General features: G+C 35.0%; 1 long non-coding RNA gene across 2 annotated transcripts; it reads right to left on the bottom strand.

The window, feature by feature from the left end:
* Positions 1-707: 707 nt before the first annotated feature.
* Positions 708-12,766, bottom strand: LOC136840870 (uncharacterized). 2 transcript variants are annotated; one of them, XR_010853762.1, is made up of 3 exons: positions 12,619-12,766; positions 5,462-5,576; positions 708-1,649 (listed from the first exon to the last, which is right to left on the bottom strand). It is a non-coding gene; the product is annotated as an uncharacterized lncRNA (long non-coding RNA). The 2 variants fall into 2 exon arrangements; XR_010853761.1 differs by having other exon boundaries at positions 12,571-12,702.
* Between the last annotated feature and the right edge of the window lie 10,562 nt (positions 12,767-23,328).

Consider the following 23,328-nt stretch of genomic DNA (forward strand, 5'->3'; position numbering starts at 1 on the left):
TCACTCACTACCTTTCTCAGCCTTGCTATTCAACCTCTTAAACTATTCCTCTCAAGTGTAACAGGTTTTCTCCAATTTTTGCCCCATTTTGCACTGCATCACATTTCATCTTGGTCTCGTATCTTGCTGTTCAACCTCTCCTACTCCCTCTCTTCATTTGTCTTAATGAATTTATTGAAAATGCCAGTGCTTGGCTTAAGGTCTAAACTTCATTTTTTCATGAATGTTTCATAGTGGTGGTATTCCCTTCAGGGGTAACTTAAAGAGTCCTGCTTCCTAACTAATGAACAATTAAAATGGGGAACAAAAACTCTTTTTAGTGGTACAGTATTCTAATCCTTTCAGTAGTCTAGAGCAAAGGTATTACCCACCACATAGCTAAAAGTAGCATGGCCAGTTATTGTAGCCTACTGATTCTCTATCAACTGTTAATCTGAATCCCACTGGATAAAAATGGAGCACTTTAATTTTCATTCAACTAAAAGAAAGGTGATAACCATACTTTAAGTGTAAGTCAAGAATATCCTGAAATTGAACATCTCATAATTAAGGTAATTTGTTTTACAAAGCTGTAGCTTCAAGTAAGCTCATGTTGGCAATTTCACTAAATTTAAACTGTTTAGCATTTGTTTAACTCATGTTGGTAAATTTAAACTTCTAATTTAGAACTTTAAAAACAATTTTCTAATTTAGAACTTTAAAAACAATTGAGTAAAAATATGAAGAGTATCAATGGTGAACAATTCCATTTCATCTTACTAAAAATCTGGGAAAATTTACACTTAATATTAAAAAGACCTAGTTGGCTTATGCTCTTAAAATTCCTTGCCCCCTCTGCATACCAAGTAAATCAGCACTCCTAAAAAATTCCTCTAGTGCCCTAAATTTACCAGCACCTTACTAGATATTTCATTTGAGATACTTTTAAGTGATAATCTGTTTACCTGTGCATCACTACACTGTCCATTCAGGGTTTTCCTGTACATATAGAAACTTGTGACCCAAAATCTAATATATCGTCCCTCTTCTGAACCCAATCAAAAACAGTATTGAAGAAAAGATCACTAGAATTGAGGAGCTTGCTAGTCTACCTTTACTACTACCAGTCCCGACTCACTTTTAGGGCTTTCCCAATAATTCTTCAATCTAACCAACCCCAAGTAGTTCCATGCTTACGCTTTATCATCTAACTTCAACACTTAATCTGCCTATGACACCACATGTCTGACATGAGAGAACCACACCTTTAGTAACATTCAAATTTACTTTCATAGCTCAAATTCTAACAAACAATTTTAGATAATCCTTTTAACTTCCCAGCTTACGTAATAAAACTTATGCTCTATTAAACTCATTTATGATATTTCTGCCATTCATATGGATTGACGGTGCTTAGGAGGTTTAGGCCTCAAGGCAGGTGTTGAAGCCTAGTAGGGTTACCGAGAGACTAATTCGAAGTGAATAGCTTCACCATGATGCTCTCCTCCATCAGCTTAAAGCTCTAAGGTCAGGCAAGGCTTTTCTCAGCAGAGCTTCTCTTTTCTTAGTACAGTAATATAAAGCTCAGGACCTCAAACATCAACCTGTAGTCTCCTTTTCTTGTGTGGTTAAAGTCCGAGACAGCATTTTCAGAGGTGGCTTGTAAAATACTGAAAAAGAAACTGCATTAGTTCCCTGTTAATACACTGCAAGTGAAAACATGCCTTTATCAAACAACAGCACGACTGACCATAATTACTTATGGTAATTTAAGATTATCTTGAATGCAAACCTTACAAAGCACATCACAAAATTTTTCATAAAACTGCTGTCAAAGCTGGACATATTAAAATCCACCTTAAAATCCATCCGTTGCAAACTTTCAAAGTGGGACCAAAGACTGAGGTTTTAGCTACATCCCCCAAATGCTCTGCAGGAGTTATGTACATCACACAAGCCATGGAGTCGAGTATTATATGGAATCGAGCAATCAAGCCATGCAAGTTTCATTTTGTATCTGTACAGAACTCTAGAATTCAAATAAACAGTATGCTAATGCACTGAGTACTCAAGAATTAAGTACATAATGGTTGTACTTTTAACTAAATTCAACCTACTGAAAAATGAGCAGACTTCCAAAATATACTTGCATTTAGCAGAAGACATGATATTTCTTACCTCCTTGAAATACCTCCCTTGTATCAATATCAATGCCTCCATGTTAAATGGAAGGCACTTGAAATTCATCAAAAACATTTTACGGGCCAACAAGATTTAGAATTACGTTTGTTTCTTCAACTTGCAAATCATCCATAAATGACCTACCAAATCAATTATCAAGTCCCTGAATAAATTACTGTCCACAATATGCAGTCTAGACAGTCAGTGCTTTTAAAACTAACTTCACAAAATTTGAATTGTAATAAGCTGTTATTAAAAATTCCTTCCACTAGAATGCTGGTGAAAATGTAAAACTGGAAACGTGCTTTTTGATAGAAGAGACTCCCAGTCTTAAGATGGGGGTCACTTCATGCCTTTTGATAGAAGAGGCTCGAGACTAAGATCTAATACTGCCTACACATTCAAGTTTATTTACTGGAGAATTACAAGCTTACAATGTAACTAATGCCTTTGTAAAAAAAAAAAAAATTGTTAGCAGTTCTTCAAGGTATATACATATTTTAACAATATAACTAAAATACATTAACCAAAAACAGATATACAATACATATTAAAGAGCATGTTTAGAAAACTTGATATACTTAATCATTTCATATGCTTCACTTTATGTAATGAATTATTTGCACCAATTCCTTCCAATGCCCTAAGAAAATAATACAATAACCAGTATATATTGAAAACAGTGACTGTTTAGAAGCAATGGTGCACTGAATCTAAGTAATCTAGTCCTCAGTTCAGAAAGTAAATTTTTATTTAGAAAAATACTGTACTGTACTCCTAAATTAGGCTATGTCTGAATTAAACTTCAATTAACTTGAAGCACTAGCCAGTTTCAAGTTCATGGTGACCTCAGGAACTAGAATTTACTACTTTTTCAGACAGAACTGTACAGGCTAGCACAAGACTATTACAGGACCAACAAAGTATATATTTTTTTTTATTTAGCTCTTGTGCACATCAGCGTAATTAACAACTCGCTTGCATTATCTCCAGAATACATTCATCTAAAGTTAGACCATCCAAATTCCCCCGTAAGTGGTTCTTTTTTGCATGTCAGGTCTGATAAGACTTAAAAACACTCAATTGAAACTTTACATTGAAAACATCTAAGTAGTCACTAACAGCACACTTGACATCCACTACTCCCCAAAAGATGGTATTCCAACCAAATACTTTCGTATCATGCAATTCAGTCTTAAAAGGAAATTCACCAAAATGCCCAGGTCTCAGATAACCAAATTTTTAAAAAATTTATCTAATATGCATAAAACTATACCAACTTCCCTAAAATAATTACATAGCACAGCTAATTAATCCTTTTAAAATTACCATGTAAACCACATTCAAACAAAGAAATATACAGTAAGCTGCATTTTTCAAACCTACAGCAGTTTGGAATAAGTTTTCAACCACCTAGAAGACTACAGGAACACAATCTAGAACTTCCAGAAATGTTACAGCATTCTGACCTTCACAATTTTACCCATCAACTCTCATGCTTGTGTGCATTCTGCCATTAAAGCAGCCTTCAATTAAATTGACTAACACCGCTTAAGGAAAGCTCTGCCTCATGTATTTCTCAAATCTAATTTCTGAACTTTACATTTTCTATTTTGTGATTTGTTGACCTAAATCTAACAGGATGTAGGTCTGACTGAACAATACTGTCTTGCCCTTTTATGCAAGTTTAGGGCAGCCATATTATAATCTGGAGGGAGATTAAATTTCAAACAAAAGCTATGTTAAGCACTTATCATAATTACAGCCTGCATTTTTCTTTAAATACAGCATATGCAACAATGAACCTAGTTCTTAATACTACTCAAATGCAACATAGCACTGCATCTTTGTGTTCCTGTCAGCCTAAACACTGCAACATTCATGTCAGCTACCTTTGTTGGGAAAAGGTAAAACCTTTTATGAAATTAAGTGGGAACTATTCGTATTTTCCCTAAAACACCTTATTTCTTCCGTAACCTTTTCCAGGTCAATCGTGTAATTAAGACTTCTGAACAAGTAATTACTCTAGTCAATGTTACCAAGTCCATACTGTAAGAAAACTATAAAAAGCAGCACATATTTACCTGTTTTGACTGCAGTCAGACATGTAGGAAAACTTTTTCCAAATTACTGCAGATAGGAAAAAAGCTGAGGTTCATGGGCACAAGCTCCCAAATTCTCAAAAACCATTGTACACCTTTACCCCATAGCTAATCTTGGCAAAACAAAAAAAGACATTCCTCAGTAATGTTACTGCTTTTAGGGTTAGATAAACCTAACAGAGAAGCAAACCTAGGTCTTGTTCTTTCAGAGTACATATTGCTCTCCAGATAACCAGACTTCTAATCTGCTTACATCACTGATGTAGGGTGTTTCATACTTATTTCAGGAATGCTGTATTTAGACTGGATGCACAAATTCAGCCTTATTGCTTTACCTTCGTGAGGATGAGTAGTTAACATTTCACTTCAAAATCCCATGTACTCACTACCCAACAACTTTCAGCATACCCCTGGTAATGCAACTGGTTGTTATTTCCTCAGCTGTGCTGTAATGCTAAGCCAGTATACCAGACCATGGGATCAGGTTTAGACCTCTTATCACAGGTACTCGGAGAACACACACTAACCTCCAAGGTTATGCCAAACTTTTGACCTAATAATTTTACTGTAATTGTCTTTTATACCAGTGCATAAACCAGATTCCAGACCTGACATGACATGTTCAATAATACAGTATGCAATTCTGTCTGAATGTACTGAGCACCAAGAACTCATATCACTAGGACAATACACAATTATGCAGCATTTGCTGAACTTTAGAAATAACAGCAATACTAACTAAGCTGATATTACCAGTTAAGTACACAAAGCATTTTTGAGTGATCTTAAAAATTTCCTACATGATATTGGGTTGTCAAGAACACTAACCTGAGCAACTCATAAATTTCCTACACTGCAATGAAGGACTTCACTGTAAGCATGATATCAAAACAGCTTCCAAGCAAATAGTACTAAAATCAAATTAAACTAGTGAACCACCACCTCAATTGTTTACTTGTGAAAAACTTAATGTAATTTGAATTTGTGAATTCCTCATTAACATTGTTACTTCTAATCACTATAAAAAAAAAGCTGTGACCTCACCTTATAAATTAATCCTGGATATTGCGTAAAACTTCACCTCTACTAGTTGTAAGGATATCTTTAATCTTTGCCAAATTCAACTGAATCTCATCCAACTGCAACCTCGAGGAACACATCAGTGCCATCACATCCGACTAATTTAATCTCACACTCACCTGCAACCAAGGAATCCTCCCTTGCCTTCACATCCACCAAATGCAATTTAATCTCAAACCCATCAGCAACCTTAATCTTAAATGCATCTTCAACCTCCAAGGAGTCCATCACAGCCTGTAAAGATAAAACTATTATATATTACAATTGAGCCTATGTTCCACATGGTGATTTCAGTTACAATTTGAATGGAATCAACACCAAAATAAAAATACCTGTAGTTCACGGTTAAAATCTTCTCATTTTAATGCAGGCTTGGATGCAAAGGAACCCACTATGTACTGTACTGTAGTGCACCAAATAAACTTTTTAAAAGCAACCCTTAAATAGGACAAGATTAAGAGGTATCCAGATAATTTTTTCCAGTGCAATTAATTCCAGATACAAGCATCTGACAACCCAATTTTGAAAACTTTAGGTTACCATGTTATCACTAGTTGGAAACTTCAACTGAAACATAACAGAAGTTTAACATTAGCAAGCTCTAAACACAGCAATAACCCTGACCAGGTCATCTGATTAACAGACTGCACTCTCTCCAAGGCATTCCAAACCAAAAACTAGAAATGGTTACTTTCGTAATTTGTAACCTACTCTAATATACTATTTACCACTGAATTTGATTCATACCGGCCAAGCCTCAGGATGGTAGCCATCAAAATAACTGCAAGCTGCCAGTTATGGTTTCCATTACCTTTGTCAATTCATATACAATTCAAACCTTGTCAAATACCAAGCTAAAACTGGCAACAAAGAAAAAGTTGAGCACACAAACAAAACACTACTTAGCTAATGGTGAATTCTTCAACAAATACTTTCTTCAAAATAACCCCAGCAATGTAACCTGATCTTATTTACTGTGAACCATGAACAAATTGTTTAATTTTCCTATATACTGTGAAAGTAATATTAGAAACCAAAGCCTTTTTAATTTAGCAAGTCATGCAACACTGCACCCAAAGGAATAATTTGTTCAATATACCAAAACCATGAGTATTTTATTCAAAAGCCACTTAAAACACTTAGGAAAATGTCAAAAACAGCTAAACTAGTAAAGACAGACTCACCAAGAGTAACTGAAGTTAGACAATTGGACCTTCCGAGATATAGAACAATTATAATGTTCATGCAAAAATTCTTTCATCCATTCCTGACACCTTGTCAGTCTTTGGGCATTAATGCTAATCAAAATACACTAATATTAAACTGCAAACTTCACAGACCAGTCAAGTCGAACTTACTTTCTGAGCCCCCTCAGATTTTCCGTAGATTATTATCACTTAACCAATAAAATACCAATTTTTTGAGTTAGTAAACATTACACAATTACTTGCTCTAATTTTTTTTTGTAAAAAAAAAAAAAACAAAAAAATCCTACCCATAATTATAACCCTAATACGTTTCAAAATTACTTCAAAACAGCCCAGCAGTAGCTTCATTCCCATAGTTTCTAAAAAAATTGCCTGAAAATTCTCCCATTTATTACTTTTAATTTATAGGAAAGAATTTCCTTTTTATGCTAAAGTGTGCTTGAGCTACCTACTCCATCATACCTTGATAATTATGTAGAAGTTAAGTAACAAATGTAAAAATTCTGCTGCCTAAGAGCTACTAAGCCTTGTGAATGCAGAATTGGCAAGTTGCCCCCCAGAAAACTAAGAATTAAAGGTTTAAAGGTATGTACAATTAATTTCAATTAAATCTGACCAACATGCAGCCACCAGTTATGCAGCATTTAATGATGCTTTATGACAAAAGTACACATTTGCCAACTTCAAATTTTAACAATTACAATCAATAATCAGCCAATTTCAACATTAACTCCACCACGTACTAAGTTGTGCTGCAGTTTGCTATCAAAATATGGACTTTTTGGAAGACTATGGAATTTAAAATATTTTCCCAAGAACCTACATGGTTCTCAAGCTCTACTGCATCACAACATACCAGCTATGAGAATGTATATGAAGCATGGTTTTCTTCTAGCCTAAGTAAAACAAGGGGGTAGGGCTTTGAAAAAGCAGATCATGACACCGGAGCTACAAGCTAGGAAGGTCTGTTTAGGATTGTGTATTTTCAGTCTACTTTTGCCAACCCCTACCCTGTGGAAGGTTAAATTAGGAAAAAAGTGGTTTCCTTGAAGCTTTTTTTGAGGAAAGTGGTGTAAGCATCTTAATACCTTTCTGCTCCCTTACAACTGGTGTCTTTCCACTTCTACCCACCTAAAACTCCCACTATTCCACAGTGCTTCCCTCTGATTATATGGCTGAGGTAGCAAGATGAATGTAATAGAATCCACTAAATTTGTCTGTACTTTACCAATCAAGATTAAGAATCTGTCTGCCAACGTTCACATTCCACAAATGTAGAACCGGTACATAATAAAGTCAATGCTAAGTAGTTTAATTTTTAATTTGAAAATTGGACAATTATCATTAGGGCTTTGAAAACTTTAGTCAAACTTTCTCTTGTGCTACAAAGGTTTATCAACTACGTACAGAACATCTCATTCCTAGCTTTAGTTTTGTTAAAGTTTTCTTTACACTGAAAGAAGCTTACATACTAGCTAACCCAACCCACTGCAAGATGCCATCATGACCGTATAATAAACACCATCCTAGGGTGTCATTCATAACCTGTGCACTTCCCAGATCTACCCTATTTATTCCTATTAAATTCAAGCTGCTTATTAAGACCATTCAATTATTGCAAATAAAACATGCCGTTCATAAGAAAATTGAGAGTAAGTTTTCACTATCAATCTTTGAAATAGTCAAGCATATCTTGAGTGCTGACCAACTTAATTTGTTCAGGAAATTCTTCCCATCTCCCATTTTACAAAATGGGCCACCATAGAAACTTTTTACCCTTTAAATTCCACTGAAAAATCTATTAAGGATTTCAGTCACAGACTGCACCTCAAAAATATTAAAACTATAAACTCTCTGGACAGCAGTTTTACCCCTTATGCAAGTGATGAAAATGGGCTTTTGGGGGAAGGGGTATGGGCAAGTTATATAAAAAAATATCTTTTCATAATTTTGTAAATGCCAAAATCTGGGTATAACCAAGCAACACCTTCTGGAAACAGAACACTAACCGTTTGTGAATAGTTAAAAACTAAATGCCAAGCTCTGGGACAGCTTAGCAACCATATAAAATTTTTTAATTTCACCATCATAAACCTTACATTTACAGCCAGCCAAATGTGAAACATTCAAATACTTTTAGTTTTTAATCCCTAAGTGACCCAAAAAGCAGTAGGTTATGAGTTTCTCAAGACTGATACAAACTTGTATAAAAAAAAAATGCTCTTGTAAAGAACTAATTATAGCACATAGGTGGATTTATCAGTTACACAGCACATTGGTATTAAATACTGCAACTGGTCTCCTGCATTTACTGTAAATTTTCCTATTCTTTAAACAGTCAAATTACAAATGAAAGTAATTTTAAAAACCACAAGATTCAAAACCCTCTTAAATTTTGGACTGACTAACTTTACATTTAATGGTCACAATATACTGAATTTCTCCACAACTCAAAAGTCACCATTATCAAATTTACTAGAAACACAAACCTTCATGTTTAATAAATCTCCAAGATTCAGAACACCGTTAACCATAGGACATAATACATCAACAGTAGTTCATGTAAAAATTTTGCAGAAAGTAGTTACTTTATTGAGTCATTTTTAGCGTACGGTTGCAATTCCACCCAATGGTATTAACCCATAGCCGCTCATAGCCTACTCTGTTTACCTCAGAGTTCCTATACATGTAATCTGAATACCTTTAAACAGTGTAAGGAACAATTGTGAAACCTTAAAACAAAATATAGGCTATAAGAAAATTCATAAACTGCCAATGAATTTACCTATAACTAACAAACTCAAAGTACAGGGCCAAAAATAAGTACTACATATCACTGCATAGCAAACCTACAATGATTTTCACCATTGCATAGGATAATAATATATGGTAGCCTATTTCTTCCTGAAAGTGGATAAACAGAAATCCATGAAATTTGGATAGATATTTCGGTATTTTACAACAGTTCCAACTCATGCTATAATAATTAAAGTATTATAGATGCATTTTGCAAAAAAAATAATTACACTGTCTCTGAACACTTTTTGGGGAAATTCACCATATCCGAGATATGAATGTTTATATAATCCCCATCCTCGAAAAATTTCTAAGTGTTTTGTTTACTTTAACACGGACACAGTTTGTGCTCTGATGTGAGTTTGTTTTTGTTTAGAACTGCATTGTGGTTCTGATGCAAATTTTTTCCCCCTTAAAATTGCATTGTGGGTAGTTATGCGTTATGTCTAGGAGTCGTGTGACCTGGTGAAAAAATTACTGGTGTCAGACATTTTCACTTGTCATTTGGTTCCAGTCTGTTAGAGCGAGGCTATGTCCAGTCTGTGTTCGTCTTGTAACTGATTATTTTAGCTTAATTCACGATTTCTTTGAAAATGAAACACGATGCATTGATTTTTTAAGACATGGAGTGTTACCTGCAGCAGTAAGCTGCTAAATTATATCCACCTTTATGTGACACTCAGCCACCATCACCAAATAGGGAATCATTTTCTGATGATGACACTGTAGATGAGCCACAACCATCTTGTTGTGGATATAACCCATCAAAATGTGTGTCCCCTTCCAATTAAGGTAAATTTATAATTTTTAAAATATTGTAACATGATTTACCTCCTGTAACCCCTGTGGCTAGCACATGCAGCGCAACATTACCTCTTACCAGTATATACAAGCTTGCCAAGAATCTATATAAACACGGATAAGGTGTGAAGCGCCGTTCTGCCACCCCCTTGCGGTTAAGGGATGTCAGGCTACATTACACTAGCCTACGTTGCTGACTATAGCTTGCTAGGTACTATGGTTACCTCATTTTATTCATTAATTCAGAATTATGTTTTATTATGCGATGGTGATTTACCCCACCCAAAACCCCACATTCCCCAAAGGTACCTTGTTGGATATAATGAGGTGTATAGGCTATTAACTCAAAAACAACTCATTTCGATGTATTACTCTTCATCATATCCATACAGAACACATTAGGCTATCACATGAAAATACATAATTACTTTAGAAAAAATGGAGGGTATTTACAATAGTTCCAACTCATTCTATAATAATTATATATTATAGATGCATTTTGCATGAAAAGTAATTAAACTTTGTCTTTGAACACTTTTGGGAAATTCACCATATCCGAGATATGAATGTTTATATAATCCCCATCCTCGAAAAAATTTCTAAGTGTTTTGTTTTACTTTAACACGGACACAGTTTGTACTCTGATGCGAGTTTTTGTTTAGAACTGCATTGTGGTTCTGATGCGAATTTTTTCCCCCTTAAAATTGCATTGTGGGTAGCTACATGTTGTCTGGGAGTCACATGACCTAGTGAAAATCTTACAGGTGTCAGACATTTTCCCTTGCCATTTGGTTCAAGTCTGTCAGAGTGAGGTCATGTACAGTCTGTGTTCATCTTGTAACTTTGATTATTTTTGCTTAATTCACAATTTCTTTGGAAATGAAACACGGTGCATTGACTTTTAAAGACAACACGGAGTGTTACCTGCAACAGCACAGTTCAGTTTTACACCAAGTTTTACTTGAAGCTGCTAAATTTTATCCACCTTTAAGTGACACTCTGCCACCATCACCACCTAGGGAATCATTTACCTTCTGTAACCCCTGTGGCTAGCACGCGCAGCGCAACATTACCTCTTGCCAGTATATACGAGCCTGCCATGAATCATCAAATGGGATATGCACGGCGCCCGTTCCACTTCCTGCGGCTAAGGGATGTTAGGCCATAATACACTAGCCTACGTTGCCTGACTATGGCTTGCTAGGTATGCTATGATTAACCTCATTTTATTCATTAATTCAAATGCAGTTTTGTGTCGATGGTGATTTACCCCACCCAAAATGCCCCCCCATTCCCAAAGGGTCCCCAACCTTGTTGGATGTAGTAGGGTGTATAGGCTAGTAACTCAAAAATTGTTCCCCGATGTATTACTATCATAACTAAATTTAAACACATTAAAACACACATGAAAATACATAATTACTTTTAGAAAAATGGAGTTGGAACTGTTGTAAAAATTTACCAAATGGAGTTGGAACAGTTGTAAAAATTTACATCGACACAAAACAGCATTTGAATTAATGAATAAAATGAGGTAAATCATAGCATGGTAATTCTATCCTAAGTTTTATACAGACTTAAAACACATCACACGCCATTTTTCCCGAATTTCATGGTAGCAGGCATAGATCATGGATATAGGGTACCCATTTTTTTATAGTCAAGTATCGTTAGATGGAATATATCCCATAAATTTCTTTTACCATTTCTTTAAAGCCTACACAAATTCAATCTAGGTGTTCTGTCTACTTAGGATAGTTACGTGTGTAGTTTTTCACCCCCTCTTCATTTTATACAAACCTGACGTCATAAAGTTCTTACACTTTGAATCACATAATAGATGTGATGTAAAATTGCTACGTTACTTAGGTTATTATTACGCTAACAATCGTATGGTACCTATCTTAAAAGTCAAATAGCCTAGTGCTATCCACTGGCCTACATGTATGATGTTGGATATAATGTCAAATAGCCTAGTGCTATCCACTGGTCTAAATGTTGGATATAATAACTTTGGTAAAACAATTGTGCTAAAAATTGAACTTTGTTGCACCTGTAATGCATCACACCAGGTTCAATTAAAAGTTTGTGGAAATTCCACATACAACAGCTTAAGTTTATCGTAACCATCCACACTGCGGTATCATAAGGGCAAAATGCCTCGCCTAAATCCTCTGGGCATGCTATTTGGTTACGTTATATAAGGAACAGCTACCGACAAGTTATGTTGATACCACATAAAATGACATTTGCTACGCCACAAATTGTGTAGAACTTACTCACGGGCCAAAATCCAACTGTAAACGAGCCGAAAAAGGGCTTTCAACCTCGTCCCATTACAATATGGAAAGCACAGGTACCACAAAATTTACAACTTAAATACAAAGAACCATAAGTACACAATTCACATGAAGACGACGTACCTTGATACCAAATACACACAACACAAATCAACTACACTGGACACTAACCAACTGAATTTTCGAAACTTGTAGTGGTGGAAGACTCAAGCCACGGGCTCTCCGACTGTACACAAGGATACAACCAGGAGCAAAGCTAACATTGACTCCACCAACGCCATCTAATGAGTGGACTTGTTATATGAAAGAAGGGGTCGAAATTAAAAGTAAAACCTATTTTAAAATAACCTAATCTGGAGCTATACTTCATAGCAGGTGAACTGTCTTAGTGTTCTTTATACAACTTTGACGGGTAATTCATAATAATGAATGGCAAAAGTTACTAAATTCATAATTACATGATGACAGTGGCATGAGTATTTCAAAAGCTGTTTCAAATACTGAGAATTATATTCACTACACGCTTGAAAGCGAGGCGAGTACAGGCAGGTTTTGTTAGTCAGCAAAACATATTAATTATACCATATGACTGGATTCGTTATCTTTTCCAATGTGCCGTAAAAGCAACGCTTCTGGTTAAACTACTTTAATAATAATAATAATTGAATATTTGCATAGCTCATATTCGCTAATATCTAGGGCGGTTGTAAGCTGTGACGTCATCAGTGAAATACGACGATAGACAATTCTTTGGAAAAATCCAGATAACTTACTCTTAAATCGCATAATTAATGTACACATTCAAGGATATCGCTGCATTAAATATTTTTGCTTAAACTCTAGTAAATTTTTCGTGAAGTGAAAAACCACATGGTGTCGATAAAGCTTGTATCAAGTGAAATGGTTCTAATTAATGACCCAATTCTAAGTAATTATCATTGTAATTTCACTCACAATACAAAAATTAATTGCATTCATAATTTTAATTTCATAAACAAGTCTAATTTCTTTACAATTAATCAAGAAAGCAGAACAATTTAATATCGTTTTGATTACCCCTTAAATCACATATCGATAAAAGTCTAGCAGGTGCCTAGGAAGTGCGACGAAATTGCTTCCAAAATATCGTTATTTGCTTCCATTCTATCAGTGTAACCCAATTGCATCACAGCTCACGATGATAAAGTCAATTCTGAAGAGTTTGGATTATGCCAACTAAGGTACTGATTCTCTAACTGGCGTAAAAAACGGCTCCACTCATTAAAAATGTGAAAGTGAAATTTCGTTCATATATGACCTCTGATACTGTTATAAGAACTAAAAAAAGAAGACGAAGAAAACATAGTGTGCAACTGATCCAAAGACAATACTTGAGCTTGTTGGAGTGGAAAATTTTTCATTCGTTACTGATAGAACGGTGAAGGTTATAGATCCCAGTACAGTTTTTCTGAGTATAAGTTCCCTACACCTGAGAAAATGGCTACTATTGAACTAGTTTTGAAAGGTGTACTTGATTATCGAAACTCAAGTTCGTATAACTCCTGTTCCAGATTTATCGTGCAAGTCAAGAATGCTAGAATATGTGATTCTTGAACACGTAATTATTCACCTGCATAAAGTAAATGCTTTCTCAGGTAGTCACTCAGCCTATAGACAATAATATACTAAAGAGACAGCTGCTTGCTCCGATTCTCAGAGAGAGTTTTGGGGTAGGGAGGATACCACTATGTTCATTTCACTTTGGCTGTAACATTTTACAGATACGTATCATCAAGTATATAATTCATTACGCATTACCTAAGACAAACAACGGTACAAGGGCTTAAAACTGACATATCACTTCGTCCTTGTAGGGCTTATAATTTCTCCCAAGCCATGTAAGCATTTTTATTTTCATATATATATATATATATATATATATATATATATATATATATATATATATATATATATATATATATATATATATATATATATACCTGATGTCCTGTATATGTTGGTGGTTACAGTCAGAGTGAAATGAATATGGTGATATTATTCAACCCTAAAACTCCTGAGAATCGGAAAGGTAACACCTGAGCCACTTTTCCTCTGGACCCTTATTCGACAGGATTAGTGCACTACCTATATTAACTTGACCATCCATTCTAAAAAAAAATACGTTCGTAAGTTATATTAAATCTGTGTACTTAAAGGTCGCTGATACATAAGTCCATGGAAAAGCCTTTTATGTGGTAATCATTTGAAGCCTAATTATTTTGTTTAGTCCCTACTAGATTAAGTTTTCTATTATTCCCAAAGAAAATGGATATTTAACGCATGACTACGTTATAATCTGACACGATGGATGATAACATAAATCCAGTTCGTGCAGCCACAATTTTTTCTAAGCCTAAATAGCTCAGATGAACCCTATATATATGTTAACGGTATGCTGCATCATTTACCAACTATATAGCTGGAAGCTCAGTGTAGCGTGGCTTCAGAGCATTTGGGGCTTTGCACCATAGGCTACTTATTTGAAAACCACAATAGGTATGCGGGAACCATGACTTCTGAGCGTTAGCCAATGCGAATTTGCTGGACGATTTTTACTTGACTAGGGCACACTCAGGAATGTTGACTGGGTTATGAGTTATTTACAAAAGGTACCTATTCCAAGGAGCTCAGGTAAGGTCGCAGACTATTTTTATGGTCACAGAATCATTCGCCCCCCCCCCAATCTCTCTCTCTCTCTCTCTCTCTCTCTCTCTCTCTCTCTCTCTCTCTCTCTCTCTCTCTCGTTTGCGTGCCCAAAGAAATAAACCAGCCAAAACTATTATGACTGAGTTTTAATTTTAAAGTCTGTTCATATCAATGATTCCTGGCGGATTAACCAACAGGAGGCCAAGAAATAATTTTATACAGTAGATTAGTATTGAAGTTTAAAATCAGTGAAAGTAAGTTCTCTCAAAGAGAGAATAACGTGAATGCAAAGATGCTTTGTTCTTTGAATTTTGCATACAAAATGAACAAATATTTGATAATTTCATGGAATATAATACAATCAATTATTGTCAATTAAGGGACGGGTCATGGTCCAAAATGCTGCCTTGAAAGCTACGCTCATTTCTCCCACCAAACAAAGTTGCATTAGTTTTAACAGGATGGTACGACATCTCACGACACGGAGCTCAGTGCAAATATGTATCCAGTAATGTTTCAAAGATTCGATTATAGAAAACGTAAGAGCAATAGAGAGATAGATCTCTCTATATCTGTCTCATTCTAATCAGTCCTCTCTCTCTCTCTCTCTCTCTCTCTCTCTCTCTCTCTCTCTCTCTCTCTCTCTCTCTCTCATTCGTCATTCCCAGAACAAGACAGATACTCGTAATCAATCCTTTTCAATTTTGTGCGTAGAAAATAGCTTATATTTTTCATACTTATTTTTGTTATAATTGTTATGTACGTACAAAGAAAAAAAGCTTTCTTAGACTAGTACAATAGACACAAATATTACATACTTTCAATCCAAATGTCATTAACAAGTCATATTCGAATGCCATGACTGTATACTCATTAAATCAAAAATCAGAAAAACTAAAAGTCGACCTTGGGATGTCTTATGCCATTATTAAAAAGATCTAGCCTAATGCAAAACTGAGAAACACGAAGAAATTGAAAAAGAGGCATTCGCAGATTTATAATTCCGTAATTCTAAATCAAGGAAACAAACTGAATTACAATTGCAATCTACTATAAATAAAAAAAGATACAGAAAATACAAGTAATATGAAAAAATATGAAAAAAGCAAGGTTATGACCAAAATGCACTATTTGAAAGCAGTGACAATAGAGCGAAAATACAAGAAAGGAAAATGATTCAAAAACATTAGATAAGGATCAAACATAATTTGATATAAAGAGAAGAAATCTAAATGAAAAGAAAGACAAGTATAAATAATAAAACTGAGACAAAAAGCATGAACAAAAAAAAACGAAGCTCAAACCAAAAGTAAAATTAGGCTCTCAAGGCCGCTAAGGAACCTAGACAATTTAAAAAAACACCTTTTACTGTTGTTCATTTTCAGGAGAGATTTAGACTACGCGGCAAAAATATTGTGTCCGCAGTGGCTGAGAGCGATTGCAACAAACCTTGACACCAATAATAACAATCAGTCACTCCCTGTAACCCCTGACATGCAGGAGACTACCAAGGGCTTAAAGGAGTCAGTGAAGTAGTACCGTAATGCATCAGGCTTCAGTCTTATGATGGCTCTGTTTTTTCTTCCAGTCTTCAATAATGTGGGAACATTATTTAGTGTCTTATTTAGGTTTAAAAGAAAATGTCACGTGCTTGACAAACGAACATCAAAAGTTGAGGGAGATAAATGAAGCAAACACCTCCCTACAAGTCACGATAACCTGTAATTTCAGGTTACATTTAACACAGTTAAATATCATGAAATTACTGGTGGTACCGTGGGGGGTTAGTACCGTCCGTGCACCTCGTGCGGGGAACTGTAGGCATTACTTAAGGTTCTTTGCAGCGTGCCTTCAGCCCCTAGCTGCAACCCCTTTCGTTCCATTTACTATACCTTCTTTCATATTCTCTTTCTTCCATCTTACTTTCCACCCCCTCCTAACTCCTGTTACACCTTTTAAACTTACTGTCAATTTCCGTTTCAGGGCACTGATCTCACTGGTCACAGTGCTTGGCCTTTGGCCTAAATTCTATGTTCAATTCAATTCATGAAATTACTGGTGGTAAAAACCTTAAGGCGAGTCGCTGTTGATACAAATGATTTGACATTATGAGGCAACGGAGAGATCTCAAAGAACAAAGTGCTCAAGCAAATGAAAAGATATCCAAGTGCTCAAGTCAGATGAATGAAAGGCATACCTAAATCGGGTCACTGGAATTTAAAAGTCAAATTTGAAATTTACTTTAAAAGTTCAATTTAAAATTTGACTTTTAGATTCCGGTTTACTTTTCTCGCTAAAAGGTTTCGTTCAGTCAGCGAGACGATAACAGTCGAAAATATGGTGAGTTTATCAACACGAGGGGACCTGTTTTCGTTCATTTGCCTAAACAACGTGGTTCCTTTGGATTTTGTTAGCAGAAACTTTAAGCTTTGGTGGTAAAGGCAATTGCTTGCCGCTCTCTCTCTCTCTCTCTCTCTCTCTCTCTCTCTCTCTCTCTCACACACACACATTTCTTTTTATGTTTACTATATTTTGAAGAGAGTCCTTCTTGACTGTCAAATTGTACTTTCAGCGTATCACAGCTATGTCAGATCGTGAATTCCCTCGATATCTATACTGAGAAAAAAATATAGCTTCAATTGTTATATTCCGTAGATAGTTACACTGATTTAAAATGCAGCTTAATTGTTGTACTTAAGTTCAGTAAGGCTTAATGTGAGAATGTTCATTTTAGCTCTGCTGAGAAAATACTCAGAGAAAGACAAGCTGGATGTCAAGGAGAACTGGATAAGATATGGCAAAGCCTCTGGCAATCGATTAGTTTTCTGTAAGAAAAAAGCTATTGCGTCGGCTTTGTCTGTCCGTTCGCGCTTTATTCTGTCCGCACTTTTTCCTGTCCGCCCTCAGACCTTAAAAACTACTGAGGCTAGGGGGCTGGAAATTGGTATGTTGATCATCCACCCTCCAAAACATCAAACATACCAAATTGCAGCCTCTAGTCTCAGCATTTTTTATTTTATTTAGTTAAAGTATGAGCCATAATCATTCTTCTGGTAACGATATAGATAGGCCACCACCGGGCCGTGGTTAAAGTTCATGGGCCGCGGTTCATACAGCATTATACCGAGACCACCAAAAGATAGATCAATTTTCGGTGGCCTTGATTATACGCTGTAACGGCTGTAAAGAATATTCGAGTTTTTACTTTTGTAGTCAAATTTACAAGACTACTCTACACTTTATTATACTAAGCCAAAGGTTCATATGCCGTCATTATATAGATTCTTAAACATCATACGGTAAGTATGGTATCGAAATCGGGTAAAAATAAGAAACACCATGATGAATTTAAGCAGAATTCTATGCAAGATTGATTTAGTTCCTAACCTAATATCGAATCTTATCGGTTGGTGCCAAATACGAACTCATGTTTTGCTAAGCATTTTCAAGAAGTAAAACGATATTTTCAGAAGATACATATTGACAAAGTACCTTATTCCGAGCATCAACTATACCTCAATATCCCTCAAGATTAAACAGGTTTGTCTTTCAGCCGAGGGTGGCATGTGCTGAATGTTTACTGAAAATCTACCATTGTAAACTGAAATAATTTCAACTACGGGTGCAAATTATGTGGCCATTCGAATATGATGGCAAGTTGCTTGGTCCTTAAACGGTCATTACAAAGCGTTCTATGAGAGTCAATACGTCATCTGCCTCTGGTTCTATAAATGCTATCTAAGAGATGACATAATTAAAGTTCTCATACTAATTCACACTTGAGTTTTTGAGTGATGAACAAAGATATAACCAGGGGTGAATAAAGAGAAACAAAATAATCATTACAATGCAGTATATGTCAGTGTAAGTTAGACAGGGAACTCGAGACCTTTTAATGACATGCCATCATCACCAAGGTCCGGGAAGTGACATCAATGTTAGTTAGTTATAAATGATTTGTTTAACCAGACCTCTGAACCCTAAAAGAGTTCAGAGGTCTGGTTCATTTAAATCTTTGGAGTGTCACTTCCCCGGTTGCGTTCTATCAGTCAGATTTAAGGTTCTCGCGCATGCTAAGTGAAAATACCGAACCTTAGAGTAAACAGATTTGTTCAGATCTTCATTCCTTTTAATTCGAGTAAATAGGGCCCTTTACTGTCCTCTAAGCTTTCTGGGTAACTTCATCGCCTTAAAAGGATAGGTCGAGGTCACGCAAGTAAGCACATTGTAGCCTTTTTTCTTTATTACACTGGTCAAGGTTATAGTAGAAAATATAGTAGATAATCGAGAAATGTGAAATCGTAAACATGCGTCCGAGAGAAAACATGCGATGACATATTTTAGAGGGTAATCAAAAGTTAGGCGTGACACAACAAAGCATAAATTACAGCTAACCGCAAAACAAACGACGCCGTTTTCCTTCGCCTGCTGCATTTTCATAAACAACTCCGGAAAGCAAATCGTAGTTCGCAAAAGTCTAAAAACTCCTCATAAATATTTTGAATTACAAGGTGTCACATGTACTGCTTGTGAAAACACGCGTTCACGTTTTTCTTAGGTTTCTATTTTTTCTTTCTGAGCCATGTGCTTTGTTATTCCCTCTTTTTTTTTTCATTCATAATTTACTTTGACGAATTTGCATTGCAAATTTTGTGGGTATTTTACGTCTCTTAAAGTTTATGTAAGTCGATGGTGAGTTGGTTAGGTATTTCGTTTTTTTGTGAAGTTAATTACCCTTTAGATTTGTTTCATATGTATCTGTGCAAATAATAATAATAATAATAATAATAATAATAATAATAATAATAATAATAATAATAATAATAATAATAAAGGGAAAGACGACGACTCACATATATGATAAAGTTTTGAGTTATTCGAAACAAAGAAAGAGGAGAAGACAGGCACCGAACAGTGGCTTATCCCAGGACGCCACCAACATGATTTGGAAATGTAAACACTTCATGATTGAGAAAAGGCTGACTGAATAAGTACGTTGCAATGCTACGTCTGTGATCATAAACCTGTGCGCTGACTGACACACAAAGTTAAGGTAAGCAAGTTTTCTTCCGTTACAGAATCGTACGCTTAAGGAGAGTAAGTTCTCTATGTATGTTGTGAAAATTTAGAAATGAGGTCATTCAGTAGTTGTTAGGAAATGCGGTTCCGTGTGGGTGCGTGTTTTCAATGTAGCATTCCACAATATTTTATTCCTTTTATTGAACCATATACTTATTATTAATTATTATCATTGATCGAATTATTATTAATCATTTGAAGTAAAATTTGATTTATTTCTAGCTACAATTGTTTATAATGGGCTTTTTACCGGCCTGAGTACAAGAGCATTACATTAATTTGAACTATCAGGATATGTGTTGCCATAAAAAATGCCCTCACTATTTCATGGAGAAGTGAATTACGACGCTCTGAAAAGATCTTTTAATTCAAAAGATCTCTAAATAAAATAAAATCGCCTTGATTTGCATAAAGTACCGCACTTAAGACTTGTCGAGATATGCAATAACAGGAGACTTCAAAGCAACCGTACACTATATTACTACAGGAACTTTTTAAACAGTATTGTTTCTCGAAGAAGCATAAATCGCCTGGAGGAAAAAAAGAAACTCTACGATGACGATGGCATTCAAAATAAGTCTTTACGAAGATGAACGTAAAGACTTTTGCTTCGATATGATCTCTTGTGACCAGAATTTTAATAAGCGTTTCAATGAGGGTTTCTTTCTGGCCTATACAATGATAACGTTGATAAACATCGGCGAGTAAGATGAACGAGAGCTAAAGGAATGAATATTAATTTGTTTTATGAGAGGGAAAAAGAAATCTATAGCCTCTATTTGCATTTTTAATTGCTCGGTATCTGCCTTGGATTTTGTTCCCTACCCTTGCTGCCGCTGTCGTATGATCAGATGTATTGCTATGTTGCTCCGTGTACAGATCAATTAAATACTGGGATGTGTGTAGCAACAATTTCTAATGGCATAGAGCCTTTTGACTTTGACTTTGGCTCCTAACCATTCTCTCTGTCTCTCTGTACACACCTTCACAAACATGGGCAAACTCTTCCACACAAATTAAACATATACTTACATATATGTCATATGATTAGATGTATTGCTATGTTGCTCCGTGTACAAATCAATCAAATACTGAAATGTGTGTAATAACCCATTTTATGACTCTGAGTTTAACTCCTTATCATTCTGTCTGTCTGTGCACACATTCACAAACATGAGCAAACTCTTGCGCACAAATTAAACATACATACCTACAAATACACACACACACACACACACACACACACACACACACACACACATATATATATATATATATATATATATATATATATATATATATATATATATATATATATATGTATCTTTATTTTCTTTCCATAGAGAATGGTAAAAAAAAATTACTGTATTCAGAGCTTGTATTGAAGATTTCATTTAAGAATTTCTGACTGAAGTGACATGTTTTCGTAGAAACTAGAGTCTTAAACTAAACTGTCCGTCGTGTTTTCTATTTTTAATGTGAATTATACAAATTTTCCTCTGTATACTAACACTTTTCTTCTAAATAATCTTATCAGTAGCAGTCTGCCGTATATAACTTCCGATTTTCTTTCAACACCCACTTTTTCTTTAACTGCACTTTGATATACATATATATATGTGTATATATGTATATATATATATATATATATATATATATATATATATATATATATATATATATATATATATATATATATATATATATATATATATATATGAATGAGTGCAACTTTCGCAATATATAACACATAACAACTTATGCATCTTTCACATATCTGTTTACACACAGCTTCATACCTCATTTTTAATACTGTCTCGGAACGTAAATACCCGAAGGGTAGGGAATAAATCCCCAATGAACTCTAACAGCGAGTCCTTAAAAGTTCATTCCTGATTCTCACTGGGCCGAGAATAATATGGCGCTTCTAGAAAGTGGACTTTTTAACCTTTCTGTTCCGCATAATTTTGGCTCTGAATTATGCAGTTTATAGCTGGCTTTTATGGTATTACTTTTTCAAGTTTGATTTCGGAAGGGTGAAGACCTTCCAGTTTGTAAATTCGACGGACGTATGAATTAATTCATACACATACGCACACTGATATGTATATGTATCTTTATATATATATGTATATATATATACATATATAGTACACACATATATACTGTATATATATATATATATATATATATATATATATATATATATATATATATATATATATATGTATATATATATATATATATATATATATATATATATATATATATATATATATATATATATATATATATATATATATATATATATATATATATATATATATGAGGTACTTTTATCAGTTGCATTATTGCACGGAGCAATTGTTCAAGTGATCCTTATATATATATATATATATATATATATATATATATATATATATATATATATATATATATATATATATATATATAAACTCTTTGATAGGCTTTTTTTTTTTTTAAAGCAGTCTTTATTAAATGCTAATGCACAAGTATCTTCTATTACCTCCAGCAGATAAGCTTACGGTATCATGGCCGTGGATCCCAAAAAATCTGAAGGGTCGAATATCAGCATTTTCCCAGCAAAATCTTCCCGATTATTCGACCACCCTAAAAATAGCCTTATAAAAAAAAACTTGGAATTTATACGCATCGTACCCATCTACACACATATCTTGGTTGAGACAGGGGAGCGAGCATAAAGATGTTGAACGGGCTCCAAAAGTTTCAGCAGACGTCGTTCGCTGGCTTAGAGAGAACACCGGCTAAGATGGCTGTCTTGCGTACCTTCAGAACCTCGAACACCGGTTAGATGACTCCGGCAGATTAGCGAGTGACGACTAAAAGTGCTGACAGCAAAACCGATGACTGCCCAGGCATGCGAAAACTTCTGCCTTGACAGCGACAAGCATCGTCAAGTCCTAAGCGCGGAGATGCGATTTCCATCGTGAATTGATCTGAACGGTCCACCCCAACAGCGATTATTCAGCTGGACCTTGATGCTGCTACGTCGAAGAGGAATTTTTAAATGACGACATAACTTCAGAATGTTCAGGAATTATCGGAATTTCAGGGTTATTTGAGTCCGTGCCTAGA

Source organism: Macrobrachium rosenbergii, chromosome 8 (assembly GCF_040412425.1).
Source record: "Macrobrachium rosenbergii isolate ZJJX-2024 chromosome 8, ASM4041242v1, whole genome shotgun sequence".
In the NCBI taxonomy this organism is placed as follows: domain Eukaryota; kingdom Metazoa; phylum Arthropoda; class Malacostraca; order Decapoda; family Palaemonidae; genus Macrobrachium; species Macrobrachium rosenbergii.